Here is an 18,237-nt window from a genome sequence, read left to right as displayed (position 1 = left end):
TTTCACATGATCATTTCAACGGAAGCCTTCCAGGTAAGTTCTCTGTGTCTTAATTGCACAAGTCCATTGTCAATATTTACTGAAGACCTGCAGACTGGATCGAGCCCCGCTTTGGGAAATCCCTGCTCCGCTAGGGCCTGCTATCTCTCTCCTCCTGTTTGCCACTCCCTTTGCTTGTGCGCTCGCGCTCTCTCTCTCTTGCTGTGTCAAATAAATTAATTAATTAATTTAAAACATCTTTTTAAGAAAAAGTGATAAATTCTCTGAATCAGCCTTGGTTAAGCTGAGAGGCGGAACTGTAGGCTCCGGTCAAACCCGCACACGAGACAGCGCCAGGCCAAGGTCAAGGCCCGATTGATTTGGGTGGTAAAGACACAAGAAGCCATTTTCTGTTTTAAGGTTTATTACTTACACAGACAGTGAGAAGACTAGTAAGTCAAAGGCGTCAGCTCCCTGAGGCTCCGGTCCAATACATCCAAAAAAGGACGACCTTGAAACCAAAGGGGTTAGGGGATGGCAAGTTGAGTTGTGGGATGCCCGCAGCTAAGCCTGCTCCAGACCGCAGCCGAGTGCTGTTGTACCCTGCAGCTCTCTCCCAGAAGGGGCGCTCAGAGGCCTCCGACCCCATTAGAACACAGGGGTGACAAGAAAGTCTCACGATGCTCTGGGGTACACAGGTGGGCAAGGGGCAGAGGTGTTGTGGTGGCTCCCACATTCGTCCCACCCTCTGGTGTCCCAGAAGACAGCGGCTTCTCACCTAGGAGTAGATGAGCCGTGGTTCAAGCCTCTGCCTGCGTGGCTGGGTGGGGTCTCCAGGGCGCCAAGGCCAACACGTTCCCCTAAAACTCTACCCCCAACCCTTTACTCGAAGCTGAGGCCACCCTGTCAGACACTGATGTTAATTGTACTCACAGGGGCTTGAACCAAGTATTTTTTCCAATTTTTAAAATTGTGATTTAAAAAATTGTGATAGAATACACATAAAATTTGCCATCTTTTAAAAAATATTTTATTTATTTATTTGACAGAGAGAGGCACAGAGAGAGAGGGAACACAAGCAAGGGGAATGGGAGAGGAAGAAGCATGCTCCCCGCTGAGCAGGGTGCCCGATGCGGGGTTCGATCCCAGGACCCCGGGATCATGACCTGAGCCAAACACAGATGCTTAATGACTGAGCCACCCAGGTGCCCCATAAAATTTGTCAGCTTAACCATGTTGAAAGGCACAGTTCAGTGGTATTAAGTACACTCACCATGTTATGAAAACATCACCACCGTCTACCTCTATAACTCATCTTGTTGAGGTGAAACTCTGTCCCCATGAAACACTAACTCCCCATCCCCCACTCCCCCAGTCCCTAGCCCCCAGCCTTCTACTCCCGGTCTCTACGATTTTCACCAAACTAAGCACCTCATATAAATGGAGTAACACAGATTAGGTTTTTTTGTGACCGGCGTATTTCACTTAGCATAATGTCCTTGTGGTTCATCCGCTCTGTAGTGTGTTCAGAATTGCCTTCCTTTTAAGGTGGAATAATAATATCCCATTGTCTGTCTAGACCACATTTTGTTTATCCACTCATCCATCAGTGGACAGTGGTTTGCTTCCACATTTTAGCTTTTGTGAATAATACTGCCAATCACTGTGGACATACAGATATCTCTTGGATGTCCTGCTTTCAGTTCTTGGGGGTATATACTCCAAAGTGGGATTGTTGGATCATTAATGTAATCCCATGTTTAATGCTTGGAGGAACCGCCATACTGCTTTCCAAGGGGGCCTCGCCATTTAGGTTCCCATCAACAGTGCCCAAATGTGGCAATTTCTCCATATCCTTGCCAGCACCTGTCATTAGTAGCCATCTAATGCGTGTCTGGGAGGGTATCTCATCGTAATTTCCATCTGCGTTCCCCTAATGAGCAGTGGCATGGAGCATCTTTTCACGTGCATACTTACTGGCCATTTGTCTGTCTTTGGAAAATGTTTATTCAAGTCCTTTGCCTCTTTTTGAATCATCTTTGTCAGGGAGCTTTTGGTGTCCTCTGTGTATTTCTGGATATCCACCCCTCCTCAGATATATAAACAGCAAATATTTTCTCCCATTCTGTGGGTTACCGTGGACCCACTCCACTTTCCGTGTCTTAGAAACCATCAGACTACTGAGCACAACTGCCCCTCTGTGGGCTGCCCAGGGCTGCACCGCCCAGCCCCGCTCTGCAGCCAGCCAGCAAATAGGTCATTGAACAAATAACACAGCAAGAGTGGCCGCCGGCCACGCACTTCACCTTGCCAAGCTTGCAGGAAGTTCAGGGCGATAAGATTGCCGGTGGCCACCTGTGCTGGAGAGTTTAGAGTGACGACCAGTCCGTGAGGAACACAAAAACCCATCCAACAATAACAGGAAAACAAAGGGACCAAGCCAATGTCCAGAATGTTCATCTCGTTCTGTCCTCTAGAGTGGAGGTTGCTCCCTCTTGGGTTCAGCAGCTTTTGGCAGGTGTCTGATGAAGACTTTATTACGGGCACCTGGGCGGTTTGGTTGGTTGAGCGTCTAAGCTTGATGTCGGCTCAGGTCATGATCTCAGGGTGGTAAGATCAAGCCCTGCATTGGGCTCCATACTGGGAGCGGAACCTGCTTGAGAGTCTCCCTTGCCCTCTCTCTCTGCCCCTCCCCCATCCCCAAAAGACTCTTTATTAATCAGTGGTCAAGTTGAGGGTGGCAGCGAATGGCTGGGTTAAACTGGCCAGATGTCCCGTGAACAGGCAAGAAAGAGAGTAGTGTCCCTGCCTGTGCTCTAACCTCCCAGGTGTAAGGTGATCCCTTCTTCCCACAGCACTGCCGGCCCCATGGCTACTCCGTCAACAAACACTTCGCCCTCTCCAGTCTTCTCCATGTCTTACATGCCAAATAATGACATCAGCATCCTTAGGAGTGGGCTTAACCTAGTACTGGTAATTTTTTTTTTGCACTGGCATTTTTATTTTATTTTTATTTTTAATTTTTTAAAGATTTTATTTATTTACTTGACACAGAGAGAGATCAAAAGTAGGCAAAGAGACAGTCAGAGAAGGGGGTGGGAAGCAGGCTCCCCGCTGAGCAGAGAGCTGGACACAGGGCTTGATCCCAGGACCCTGAGATCATGATCTGAGCTGAAGGCAGATGCTTAACCCACTGAGCCACCCAGGTGCCCCTGCACTGGTATTTTTTTTTTTAAAGCACATAAGTAAAAAAATAATAATAAAGCACATAAGTGATTTAATAAGTGATTTAATTTAATTTAATTTAATTTAATAAGTGATTCCAGGATTGAGAATCAAGATTTTACATTTTCTTTAAAAATAAAAATCACAGGTGTTTACAACAGATTTGTTTTTAAAACTATTAAAAAAAACAACTTTCCCCAGATAGAGTCAGTTGTGCTAAATCCCACTCCAGCCAAGCAAGACTTATTACCTAATTGCCTAATTGCAGTTTTAGCCTCTCCTAGGAGTGGAATTTTAAATCAATTAGCGTAGCATTTCCTGATCCGCCCTAGTGAAGTCGTCTGCTAGAGAGACCTCTGTCCTTCTGCCCAAAGGAAGGGGACTGTAATAATCCTTTCTTCCATTTGTGACTTCCATGTTGCTGCCTTAAAAAAGCTGTTGGCCTTTTGCCTTAAGAAGTTTTCCATTTTGTACAGCTCCTTGGAACTCCTTTCTGTTTGCTAGGAGGGATGCTGCCCAAGTCATGAATCGTTGAATAAAACCAATTAGATCTTCAAAGATCTAAAGTAACAGAATCCAAAGCCAAACTCCTTTTTCTTTTTTTTTTAAAGTAGGCTCCACATACAACATGGGGCTTGAACATAGGACACTACCAACTGAGCCAGCCTGATGTCCCAAAGCCAAATTTCCGATGGCATTTGGGGACGGCAAGAGACATAGGTGTGGTACCCTAAAACCTCTTTTTTGAGTTCTCTTTCTTTACCGGTAAGTTCCTCTCGGTTCTGAGCTCCTGGTCTAACTGGCCTTTGGATGCAGGACGGGTCAGGCTGAGTAGCGAGAATTCTGTCCAGCGCCCAACTGTGCTCACGGGTGGGTCTGCCCAGAGGCAAGCCTCTAGGCTTTTAGACTGTGATCGCCAGATTCTTGAGTGGAAAGCACCTAGCCCTTAATTGCTTTTGAAGATCCATGTGGGAACTGTTAGTGGCAGTCCCCAGTCCCTAGCTCTTGGGGACTGCTGCTTCAATTCTCCCCCCAGTCCAAGCTTCCAATTGTTGGTGCTGTGCAGGGACCATTTGCTGGGCCAGGACAGAGTGACATGTCTTGGTTATTGCTGATCTATTAAGGTGCATGTGCTTCTTCATCTTGTCTTGTACAGGTAAAGGCTAGTTGCTCATGAGAACTCCAGGAGTCAAAAAAGTCCACCAAAATTGGTGGGCATTTAAAGCATTTATTTATATTTATTTTTGTTTTGTTTCATGTCATGTCATGTCATTTCATTTCATTTCATTTCAAGCATTTAAAAGGTGCTATGACACTGCCACCGAACCCAGAGACTCTATGTTAGGATAAGCTGGTCACGGAAGAGGTGAGATTAACACAAGGTCACCTACGAACCTCAAGAAAATTTCACGGGCGCCTGGGTGGCTCAGTGGGTTAAGCCGCTGCCTTCGGCTCAGGTCATGATCTCAGGGTCCTGGGATCGAGTCCCGCATCGGGCTCTCTGCTCAGCAGGGAGCCTGCTTCCCTCTCTCTCTCTCTCTCTGCCTGCCTCTCCGTCTACTTGTGATCTCTCTCTGTCAAATAAATAAATAAAAAATCTTTAAAAAGAAAATTTCTGTGCACCAAGGTACACCGTGTAACATCACACAGTTCCCGACTCACAGTGGCACATCCTTTTGGGTATTAGTTTGGCTCCAAGATACCCAAAGTCACAGCTGAAAAATAAATAAATAATGATAGAATAGGATCTTTGAATTCCAAAGAGTTAAGCACACCCCCTCCCAGCACAGCTGGTGGGTCTATATCTAAGAACTGTGATCCCTGAAACCGTAGGCAGCTAGGAACATGGCAAAATCATGTGATCACAGCAATGGGCCATGGGAGCCAACCTGCGGAAAGAGCCTGGATGTCCCGTCGACAGGTGCATGGACAAAGCACATGTGGTGGGTCTGTATATACAATGGAATATTACTCAGCCATCAAAAAGAATGAGATGTTGCCATTTGCAATGCCAGGGATGGAACTAGATGGTGTTGTGCTAAGTGAAGTTGGTCAGTCAGAGAAGGATGAAAAATGGTATATAATTTCACTCATATGTGGAATTTAAGAAAAAAGCAGATGAACATGGGGGAAGGGAAGGAAAAGTAAAATAAGATAAAAACAGAAAAGGAGGCAAACCATTAGAGACTCTTTTTTTTTTTTTTACCATTAGAGACTCTTAACGATAGAGAACCAACTGAGGGTTGCTGGAAGCGGGGATTGGTGGGGGGATGGGACAGCTGGGTGATGGGCATTAAGGAGGACACATGATGTGATGAGCACTGGGTATTCTACGCAACTGATGAATCACTGAATTCTGTATCTGAAACTAACAATACACTACAGATAAGCTATATTTAATTTAAATTAAAAAAATTTTTAGGGACGCCTGGGTGGCTCAGTCGTTAAGCATCTGCCTTCAGCTCAGGTTATGATCCCAGGGTCCTGGGATTGAGCCCTGCATCGGGCTCCCTCCTCAGCGGGAAGCCTGCTTCTCCCTCTTCCACTCTTTCTGCTTGTATCTCCTCTCTTTCTTTCTGTCTCTCTCTTTATCTGTGTCAAACAAATAAATAAAATCTCTTAAAAAATTTAAAAATAATTAACTAAATAAAAACAACCAGACATCACAATGGTCATTACAGGGAATGTTCCTAGTTTATTCATTTAAAAAGTGAACATGAGGGGCACTTGGGTGGCTCAGTGGGTTAAAGCCTCTGCCTCTGGCTCAGGTCATGATCCCAGGGTCCTGGGATCAAGCCCCGCATCTGGCTCTCTGCTCAGCAGGGAGCCTGCTTCCTCCTCTCTCTCTCTGCCTGCCTCTCTGCCGACTTGTGATCTCTGTCTGTCAAATAAATAAATAAATCTTTAAAAAAAAAGTGCCCGTGAAAGTAAGGGTTTTCAAATTAAACAAGCAGAACGGGATACTTATTTTGGCTGGCATGCAGAAACCTCCAAAAGGCTAAGATTTTTTTTTCAAAAAGGCTAAGATTTATGGTAAAAAGCTAATGAAAAATTAAAGATACAAAATGTACCTAGAACAAAAGACTGTAAGGCTGAGAAAAGCAAGCCTTCTGCTCCCCTCAGTCCTTCCTTGAGCATCTACGATGCCGTGTACATTGCCTGTCCCCTAGGGAGAGACTGCTAAGCAGGTACCTTTTGAAATAAGACCACTCAAGGCTGCCGATGGTCCTCTTCCGGTCTCTTGCCCTCCTCGATCAAAGGCCCATCTGAGAGCCAGCACCGCATTATCCTTTCCAAATCCAAGCCAACAGTCATTGACCTTCGGGAGTGACTCCAGATCTTGTGACAATAGTGTCTTGTACACCCTCCCTGTGGATGGCTCCTGGGCTCACAGCGTTAATAACACCAGAAAGAGTTGCCATTTGTCCTAGCTGAAAGTGACAAAATATTTAAAAGAATGTTTAAGTAGCTCTATGGTTGGAAGTTGGACAGGTGGTTGGATGATATTCCAAGCCTGATAAGAACTTTTTTTTTTGGCCTTCACTGCTGTGCTAAATGTATCCAAAGGGACAGAAAAACTTCCCAATATAGTTGGATGGATATGTTAGTCTTTTGCTATCTTTTAGGCGGCAATCCAATTCCCCGAGGAATTAAAAACAGCTCTCCTCGTTTTACAACTTGAGTCTTTACAGAATCCAGGTAAGGCTCCAGAATATTCAACGTCTGTCAGTCTCTTTAACCAATCCCTCAACTTCTCCTACTGATCTCCAAAGGCTCCTCCTTGTGCCTCTGAGATGTACGTGTGCTACCTGGTCTTCTCCAGGAACTTTTATCTAGGTCATGTCTTTAACATACCAATGTCCGGGGCACCTGGCTGGCTCAGTGGGTGGGGTGTGTGACTCTTGATCTTGGGGTCATGAGTTCAAGCCCCAAGTTGGGTATAAGCCTTACTTAAAAATTAATAAAATTAAAAATTTTTAAATAAAGTAAAATATCAACTTCATGGAAGTCATTCTTATCAGAAGAAAAACAAAAGTAGGAGAGCTTATTTGAAATTTAAACAAATAAGAAACAATAACAACTTTAAGTGTCTCCTCCACAAATGCCTATCATGGTGGGAATCTGGGAGTGGAAGCTGTGAGGCCTTTCTGTGTCTATCCTATGTCCACGTGTGTCTGTGTGTGTGTGTGTGTGTGTGTGTAAATTCGTAGTATTTTCTAACTGCAGATGGTATTGCCAAAATTAATTTGTTAAAGATATCCCCTTAACTGGCTTAAAGAAAATCAAGTGCTTACATAAATTAAATTCTCAGAAATATAATAGAAACTTAATCCAGATGAGGGTGCCTGGGTGGTGCAGTCGGTTGGGTGTCTAACTTTTGGTTTCGGCTCTGGTTGTGATCTCTGGGTGGTGGGATCAAGCCCTGTGTCAGGCTGTGAACTTAGCGAAGAGTCAGCTTGATACATTCACCCTCTGCCCTTCCCTACCACGTGTGTACGCATAAGCACACACACACACACACTATGGGAAATAAATCAATATTAAAAAAAAAAAAGAAACTTAATCCAGATCAATTTCTGGGACATGTGATGTGGGGAAATATTTGATATTAAAGCTAGTTTCAAATAAACAAATAAATTTAATAAACTAAATAAAAAATTTAGTTTCAAATAAACTAAAGCTAGTTTGTGGATTTATTTTAGTTTTATTTTATTTCTTATTTATTTACTTGACACACAGAGAGAGATCACAAGTAGGCAGAGGCAGGCAGGGGGTGGGGGAAGTGGGCTCCCTGCCGAGCAGAGAGCTGGATGCAGGACCCGATCCCAGGATCCTGAGATCATGACCTGAGCCGAAGGCAGAGGCTTAACCCACTGAACCACCCAGGCGCCCAGTTTGTGGATTTAATTAAGGCAGGAATATCTTTAGAGTTACCAGCATTGAATATAATCTTTTTAGTCCCCCTAGGCTTACTAAAGGCCTGGTAAGTTCATATTATTGCTTACGGAATTCATTGAGACAACGCCTGACTGTCTTTTTAAAAAATATATATTTTATTTATTTATTTTCAGAGGGAGAGAGCTTGTGCAAGCATGCGAGTTGCGGGGGAAGGGCAGAGCGAGAGAGAGAATCTCCAGCAGACCCCATAGTGAGCACGGAGCCTGGCCCAATCATGTCGCCCGGAGATCATGACCAGGGCCAAAACCAAGAGTCGGACACTCGGTGGACTGGGCCACCCAGGCGCCCCTGACTTTGTGTAGAATCTAAGTGTATTCATTAAGAGGCCAATCTGTAGAATGCTAGAGTATCATTTCACAACTGTTTGCTCCTTTTTCTTTGTTTTGCTTTTCTTCTTTTAAGGGTTAAAAATTCCAATATATCAGCTACTAGAAATAATAAAGTAAATTGTCTACATACGAGGAAAGTTAAGAGTGTGAGAAGGTATGAGGAATGGAGGCATGTTTTTGTGTTGAGGGAGAAGTAATTTTGTTCCAATCTGAGGCTGGTTGTCTAAAGAGGAAAAACATAGGACAAATCTGAAAGTAAGCAGGTTTTGTGGAAAGGAGTCTGGGGAAAGGAATTTTAGTGTGGTCAGGCTAAATGAATTTAAAGGTTAAAAGAAGCTTTAACATCAATAGTATACTTATGCGAAACTAAACTTTAGTTTTTTCTTTTATCTGCTGAAAGGACATGTTTTCTTTATTTTTCTAAAAAAGGATGTTTTGAAATGATAATGAAAACACAACAGTTCAAAATCTGTGGGACACAGCAAAGGCAGTCCTGAGAGGAAAATATATAGTGGTACATGCCTTTCTCAAGAAACAAGAAAGGTCTCAAATACATAACCTAACCCTACACCTAAAGAAGCTGGAGAAAGAACAAGAAAGAAAGCCTAAACCCAGCAGGAGAAGAGAAATCATAAAGAACAGAGCAGAAATCAATGAAATAGAAACAAAAAAACCAATAGAACAAATCAATGAAACTAGGAGCTGGTTCTTTGAAAGAATTAATAAGATTGAGAAACCCCTGGCCAGAATTTTCAAAAAGAAAAGAGAAAGGACCCAAATAAATAAAGTAATGAATGAAAGAGGAGACATCACAACCAACACCAAAGAAATACAAACAATTATAAGAACATACTATGAGCAACTCTACGCCAACAAATTGGACAATCTGGAAGAAATGGATGCATTCCTAGAGACATATAAACTACCACAACTGAACCAGGAAGAAATAGAAAGCCTGAACAGACCCATAACCAGTAAGGAGATTGAAACAGTCATCAAAAATCTCCAAACAAACAAAAGCCCAGGGCCAGACGGCTTCCCAGGGGAATTCTACCAAACATTTAAAGAAGAATTAATTCCTATTCTCCTGAAACTGTTCCAAAAAATAGAAATGGAAGGAAAACTTCCAAACTCATTTTATGAGGCCAGCATCACCTTGATCCCAAAACCAGACAAGGATCCCATCAAAAAAGAGAATTACAGACCAATATCCTTGATGAACACAGATGCGAAAATTCTCACCAAAATACTAGGATTCAACAGTACATTAAAAGGATTATTCACCACAACCAAGTGGGATTTATTCCAGGGCTGCAAGGTTGGTTCAACATCCGCAAATCAATCAATGTGATTCAATACATTAATAAAAGAAAGAACAAGAACCATATGATACTCTCAATAGATGCTGAAAAAGCATTTGACAAAGTACAGCATCCCTTCCTGATCAAAACTCTTCAAAGTGTAGGGATAGACAGCACATACCTCAATATTATCAAAGCCATCTATGAAAAACCCACTGCAAATATCATTCTCAATGGAGAAAAACTGAAAAAAGAAAAAAAAGAAAAACTGAAAAGCTTTTCTGCTAAGGTCAGGAACACGGCAGGGATGTCCATTATCACCACTTCTATTCAACATATTACTAGAAGTCCTAGCCTCAGCAATCAGACAACAAAAAGAAATTAAAGACATCCAGATCGGCAAAGAAGAAGTCAAACTATCACTCTTTGCCCATGATATGATACTATATGTGGAAAACCCAAAAGACTCCACTCCAAAACTGCTAGAACTTGTACCAGAATTTAGTAAAGTGTCAGGATATAAAATCAATGCACAGAAATCAGTTGCATTTCTCTACACCAACAACAAGGCAGAAGAAAGAGAAATTAAGGAGTCAATCCCATTTACAATTGCACCCAAAACTATAAGATACCTAGGAATAAACCTAACCAAAGAGACTAAGAATCTATTCTCAGAAAACTATAAAGTACTCATGAAAGAAATTGAGGAAGACACAAAAAAATGGAAAAATGTTCCATGCTCCTGGATTGGAAGAACAAATATTGTGAAAATGTCTATGCTACCTAAAGCAATCTACACATTTAATGCAATCCTTATCAAAATCCCACCCATTTTTTTCAAAGAAATGGAACAAATAATCCTAAAATTTATATGGAACCAGAAAAGACCTCGAATAGCCAAAGGAATATTGAAAAAGAAAGCCAAAGTCGGTGGCATCACAATTCCAGACTTCAAGCTCTATTACAAAGCCGTCATCATCAAGACAGTATGGTACTGGCACAAAAACAGACACATAGATCAATGGAACAGAATAGAGAGCCCAGAAATAGATCCTCAACTCTATGGTCAACTAATCTTCGACAAAGCAGGAAGGAATGTCCAATGGAAAAAAGACAGCCTCTTCAACAAATGGTATTGGGAAGATTGGACAGCCACATGCAGAAAAATGAAATTGGACCATTTCCTTATACCACACACGAAAATATACTCAAAATGGATGAAGGACCTCAATGTGAGAAAGGAATCCATCAAAATCCTTGAGGAGAACACAGGCAGCAACCTCTTTGACCTCAGCTGCAGCAACTTCTTCCTAGGAACATCACCAAAGGCAAGGGAAGCAAGGCCAAAAATGAACTATTGGGATTTCATCAAGATCAAAAGCTTTTGCACAGCAAAGGAAACAGTTAACAAAACCAAAAGACAACTGACAGAATGGGAGAAGATATTTGCAAACAACATATCAGATAAAGGGCTACTGTCCAAAATCTATAAAGAACTTAACAAACTCAACATCCAAAGAACAAATAATCCAATCAAGAAATGGGCAGAGGATATGAACAGACATTTCTGCAAAGAAGACATCCAGATGGCCAACAGACACATGAAAAAGTGCTCCACATCACTCAGCATCAGGGAAATACAAATCAAAACCACAATGAGATATCACCTCACACCAGTCAGAATGGCTAAAATTAACAAGTCAGGAAATGACAGATGCTGGCGAGGATGCAGAGAAAGGGGAACCCTCCTACACCGTTGGTGGGAATGCGAGCTGGTGCAACCACTCTGGAAAACAGCATGGAGGTTCCTCAAAAAGTTGAAAGTAGAGCTACCCTATGACCCAGCAATTGCACTAATGTGTATTTACCCTAAATATATAAATGTAGTGATCCGAAGGGGCACGTGCACCCGAATGTTTATAGCAGCAATGTCTACAATAGCCAAACTATGGAAAGAACCTAGATGTCCATCCACAGATGAATGGATAAAGAAGATGTGGTGTATATACACAATGGAATACTATGCAGCCATCAAAAGAAATGAAATCTTGCCATTTGCAATGACGTGGATGGAACTAGAGGGTATCATGCTTAGCGAAATAAGTCAATAGGAGAAAGACAACTATCATATGATCTCCCTGATATGAGGAAGTGGAGATGCAACATGGGGGGTTTGGGGGTAAGAAAAGAATAAATGAAACAAGATGGGATTGGGAGGGAGACAAACTATAAGTGACTCTTAATCTCACAAAACAAACTGAGGGTTGCTGGGGGTAGGGGGGTCAGGAGAGGGGGGTGTGGTTATGGACATTGGGGAGGGTATGTGCTATGGTGAGTGCTGTGAAGTGTGTAAACCTGGTGATTCACAGACCTGTACCCCTGGGGATAAAAATACATTATATGTTTATAAAAAAGTAAAAATGAATAAAATTAATGAAAAAAATAAAAAAGGGTGTTTTAAAGATTTTATTTATTTATTTGACAGAGACAGATCACAAGTAGGTAGAAGCAGGCAGAGAGAGAGGGGGAAGCAGGCTCCCCGCTGATCAGACAGCCCAATTTGGGGCTGGATCTCAGAACTCTGGGATCATGACCTGAGCCGAAGGCAGACACTTAACTAACCCAGGTGCCCCAACTTTTGATTTTTTTTTATTATTAGCATAGAATGTATTATTTGTTTCAGGGGTACAGGTCGGTGAATCATCAGTCTTACACAATTCACAGCACTCACCATAGCACATACAGTCGTCAGTGTCCATCACCCAGCCACCTATCCCCCCCTCCACCTCCAGCAACCCTCAGTTTGTTTCCTGAGATTAAGAGAGTCTCTTATGGTTTTTTTTTCCTCTCTGGTTTCATCTTGTTTCATTTTTCCCTCCCTTCCCCTGTGATCCTCTGTCTTATTTCTCAAATTCCGCATATCAGGGAGATCATATGATAATTGTCTTTCTCTGATTGACTTATTTTGCTTAGCATAATACCCTCTAGTTCCATCCGTGTTGTTGCAAATGGCAAGATTTCGATTTTTGATGGCTGCATAATATTCCATTGTATATATACCCCACATCTTCTTTATCCATTCATCTGTTGATGGACATCTGGGTTCCTTTCATCGTTTGGCTATTGTGGACCTTTGATTTTTTTTAAAAGGTTTGACTTATTTATTTGAGAGTGAGAGCGCGGGGAGAGCATGAGCAGGGGGAGGGGCAAGGGAGAAACAGACACCCCGCTGAGCACCAAGCCCCATGCAGGGCTTGATACCAGGACCCCAAGATCCTGACCTGAACCTAAATCAAGAGTTGGATGCCTTTGAGCCACACAGGCACCCTATCTTTGAACTTTTTAATCAAAACTATTTTCTGTGTTTGCTGTCTTTATCTGATCTTCGACTACTTAGCTAATACTTTCAATATTAACAGTACTAAGTTTTTCTCAGAATTACACAACTGTCTATATTTGCCTGTGAAGTCTTTGTCACTTTGGTTAAATAGAAAACTTAGTCATGTTTTACAGTGACCCATGATCCCATTTGACCAAAAGTTTTTAAAACTTTCGATTTTTTTTTTGAGAGAGAAAGAGAGAGATTGTGTGTGTGTGAGAGAGAGAAAGAGAGAGAGAGAATGAGAGAGAGAGAGAGCACATGTGTGAGTGTGAGGTCGTGGGGCAAAAGGGGAGGGAGGGAGAGAAACTCCAGCAGACTCCAAGCTCAACACAGATCCTGACGCAGAGCTCCATCTCACAAGGCGGAAATCACGACTTGAGTCAAAATCAAGAGTCAGACACGTAACAAGCTGAGTCATCTAGGCTCCCCAAAAACTTTTGATATTTTTGACAAACTTCCTCAAAATCAAGTTCTTAAATGAAGTCTCCTTCTCCTTCTCAAGTAGGCTCCATCCTGGGCATGGAGCCCAACATGGGGCTTGAACTCACAACCCTGAGATCAAAACCTGAGCTGAGATCAAGAGTTGGATGCTTAACTGACTGAGCTACCCAAGAGCCCCAGTGAAGTCTGTTTGATCTCAAGCTAACTTGGGGATTTTTTGGAGGTCCTTGGAACATCTCAAAAGGTTTGTTCTCTCTCTTTATAAGAAGGGAGATGTGAAACTAATTAGGCTGATTTGATATGTTAAATTACATAGGAAGCATTGTCAAATAAGAAGTTATACTAAGGGGTGCCTGGGTGGCTCAGTCGATTAAGCATCCAACTCTTGATTTTGGCTCAGGTCATGTTCTCAGGGTCATGAGATCAAGCCCCGTGTCGGGCTCCATGCTTTGCGGGGAGTCTGCTTGAGGTTCTCTTTCTCCCTCTCCCTCTTCCCCCTCTTCTAATAAATCTATCTTAAAGATAAGATAAAATATTATGTCACAGAAATAACCAGATTTTCTTGTCAGTTCCATTATAATGAACTCTCATCAGATCTTTAATAATGGACATTTAAAAATCTTTGTCATTTACAGAGTTTTTATTTTACTCTGTTGCTTTTATAAAAGTGTTCCAACAAATTGCTTTATCTTCAAGGAAACTCATGGAAAGTACTCTAGAATACAGGGTTGTTGTTCTTTTTAAAATCATTTTAAATTTAAAAAAAAAATCACTTTAAGTTCATAAAACTGAACTGGGTAAGAATTTCCAGAACTAATGGAAAAACTGGGTTCAAGCAGAACAAGAATGAATAAAGTGGGACCAAAGGAACTGATGAGGATGATTATAATTTTTACGACTTTTTGTTTGAAACCTTGCTGGTTCTTGAACATTTGTTTTTTTCCATATTTAAGAAAATTTTGTTCTCTTTTCTCTTACTATGGCTCATGGCAATTTGCTAAGGTATACCTTTGTAAACAAAGACGAAACATTAATTTCTCCTCTCCCTCCCTGATCCTGCCAGAAACTCTTGAGTGTTCTTTTCATGGTAATATATTTAGTTATGTGCGGAAGTTCAAAAAGAATCTATTCTCCTCGTAACAGGACACAACCGGAGACACTGGGTGTATTACCAAACCTTTGATTGGAACGTCATATTTGAGAGAGATATTCAAGCCTCAGATATGACCAGATAGCTTTAAGGAGCTGTTTTAACCTTGGCTTGGCTTCCTGGCCTCTGGCTTTTAAGAATGCAATCTGAGTTTCGTTATAGAAAGTTCCAGCAAAGGGGTGCCTGGGTGGCCCAGCTGGCTAAGCAGCTGTCTTCGGCTCAGGTCATCATCCCAGGGTCATGGGATCGAGTCCCTTATGAGGCTCCCTGCTCAGCAAGGAGCCTCCACCTCCCTCTGCCTGCTGCTCCCCTAGCTTGTGCTTGCTCGCTCTTTCTTCGTCAAATAAATAAATAAAATCTCAAAAAAAAAAAAGCTTTCAGCAAAGCTGTCTTTTTTTTTTTTTTAAGATTTTATTTATTTATTTGACAGAGAGAGAGAGAAGCAGGCTCCCCGCTGAGCAAAGATTTAAAGATTTTATTTATTTATTTGACAGAGAGAGAGAGAAGCAGGCTCCCCGCTGAGCAAAGAGCCCGATGCAGGGCTCGATCCCAGGACACTGAGATCATGACCTGAGCCGAAGGCAGCGGCTTAATCCACTGAGCCACCCAGGTGCCCCTCAGCAAAGCTGTCTTAAAAAGAGCTTTTATGGTCAATCACTATTCTTGCTGCACTTATGTACATAATCAGGCCAAGTTTAATACAAATAAATTAGTTTTACTGTGATTATCTTTGGCTAAAAGAAAGCAGACGGGTGGGAATGATCGCCAAGAGAAAAATTACGTTTGCACCTTTGCCTAGATATTAGATTCTCATCCTGCTCATTGCCTTTGAGGTTTTGGGACACACCTGTAAAATGGACACAATCCTTAATTCTTCTAGTTTCCTCAAACATCTGGCTGTGACTCCCCAATTGTTTCTAATTTTCTCCCATCCTTCCGATCTGGAATTGCCCTTGAATCTCTTTCAAAGGGACTATCCCAGGTCCATGTGGTCCTTCGCAGACCCGGAAGACCTCCAAAGTGAACTGACCAGGAGGAGAAGCAGCTGACCTTGAAGTTGAGTGCGTCTACCCAAGATGCTTTTTCAATAAAACTTCGAATAAACTTCAATAAAACAAAACTTCAATAAAACTTCGAAGTTCAGCTACACATGAAATCCTTCCTTCTTTTCTTTCGTTTACTCTGGGCTTGGCCTGAAGAAACACCACCATCATCGGGATCTCCCAGGCTGTGGGCGGGAGGGTTGCTAATCTTTCAGACTGCTGGATTGGTCATCAAAAACTCTGACCTTGAGGTGCCTGGGTGGCTCAGTGGGTTAAAGCCTCTGCCTTCGGCTCAGGTCATGATCCCAGGGTCCTGGGATAGAGCCCCGCATGGGGCTCTCTACGAAGCAGGGAGCCTGCTTCCATTCCTCTCTCTCTGCCTGCCTCTCTGCCTACTTGTGATCTCTGTCTGTCAAATAAATAAATAAAGTCTTAAAAACAAAAACAAAAACAAAAAACTCTGACCTATCTACGATGCCAGAAGCCTCCTGGTCCATTTTGCTGTTGCTGGCTAACAGTGCCAAACTTGGGGGACTGCGTGTTGAGGCTGTTATGCAAAGAAAGGGACACAAGGCAAAGGTAACCAGAATAAAATTCCCTGTGTGGCCTACAGCCCTTTAAATATTTCCAGGCCTCATGGATGTCACCTTTCTGGTCCAGAATCCAGCAGGAAATTCCCAGAAGGCCTTTATGAGTCATTCATGCCTCCATGCAGAGCCTTACTTCCCCGGTTAGGAATAAATGTAAATGATGCTATAATCAGGAACGTCTTCTTAACTCTTGAAATTATTGCAGAATTTGCTGCTAAAGCGATAGCTACCCAAGAAAAAGTCTTAGGTTCTCTGGCCCAAGTTGTTCTTGATAAGAGGATGACCCTTGACTATCTTTCAGCCGAGTGAGGTGTCTGGGCTGAGGCCAACACTACCTGCTACACCCAGATGGAAACTTCTGGGGAAGCTGAAACTCAATTACATGAACCCAGTTGTACCTAATTACGTACCATGACATAATTACACTGAGCCAGCTGCTTGGCTTAGAAAGGTGACTCCTTCAAAGGGGTCTTTGACTCATCTGATTTGGGTTGGTTTGGGTCCCGGGCACCATAGCTCTGAAGTGTGCTCCGGTCACTGGGAATTATCCTGTCTATAATAACCAGAGTAATCTCCCTGGCATGTTGTATTATCTCAAAAGTTTATTTGTTTTTAAAGGATTTTATTTATTTATTTGTCAGAGAGAGAGAGAGAGAGAGAGAGAGCACAAGCAGGGGGAGTGGCAGGCAGAGGGAGAAGCAGGCTCCCCGCTAAGCGAGGAACCTGATGCCAGACTCGATCCCAGGATCCCAGGATCATGACTCAAGCTGAAGATAGACGCTTAACCGACTGAGCCACCCAGACGTCCCTCTCTCAAAAGTTTAAATGCATGGTGGCAGCTACTAACCACCAAGAAAATGATCTCTCGAAAACTGGAACATCAGAAAGGAATAAAGACTAAAAAATTGTAAACCTGAAGTCATGATTTGTGAATTCGGTAAGAAACCTTGCAAAAACCATCCTGACTTGTGGCCTCTATGTCACCCAGAGGATCAGTACATGCTGGGACAAGTACAGAGCAGTCGCTGAGAGTAGCACCCATGCCTTAAACTTTGATCACATCCTCTCAGGTTGGGAGTCCAATCAAAAGGGCAGAATCATTAAAAAAAGGAACAACAGGCCAAAATAGAGTCACTTGTGCCAAACCTCACACCAACGAACCAAGACTTAATACCTAACCGAATGGCAGTTTTAGCTTTTTCTGGGAGAGACTGGAACCAATCAGTCTGGAATTTCCTGATCAACCCCAGTGAGGTCATCTGCTTGATAAAGACCCCTCGACAATCTGTCCTTTCCTAAAGGAACGTTACCTTCTTGAAATAATCCTTTCTTTTGTTTATGACTGCCGTATCCCTACCCTTTTCTGTCCACAAAAGCTTTCCATTCTGTGTAGATCCTCAGAGCTCCTTTCTACATTCTGGATGAGCTGTTGCCTGATGCATGAAATGTTGAATAAAGTCAATTAGACCTTCAAATTTACTCAAATTCTGGGCTTTTTAAAAAGATTTTATTAATTTGAGAGAGATAGAGCGAGAGAGCACAAGAAGGGGGAGCAGCAGAGGGAGAGGGAGAAGCAGGCTCCCCACTGAGCAGGGAGCCTGATCCGGAGCTCGATCCCGGGACCTGGAGATCATGACCTGGGCCAAAGGCAGACGCTTAACTGACTGAGCCACTCGGGTGCTCTCAAATTCTGCTTTTCAATAAAACTTGTACAAAATCTTGTTTCTCTATTCAGGTCTTCCATTTTGTTTTTCTGCCTCCTCCCTCAGAGTTCAGCAGTGACATATCATTTTTTTTTTAAGATTTTATTTATTTATTTGACAGGGAGAGATCCCAAG

The sequence above is a fragment of the Lutra lutra genome, chromosome 10, assembly GCF_902655055.1.
Source record: "Lutra lutra chromosome 10, mLutLut1.2, whole genome shotgun sequence".
In the NCBI taxonomy this organism is placed as follows: Eukaryota; Metazoa; Chordata; class Mammalia; order Carnivora; family Mustelidae; genus Lutra; species Lutra lutra.
Note: the sequence above shows the minus strand (reverse complement) of the source record.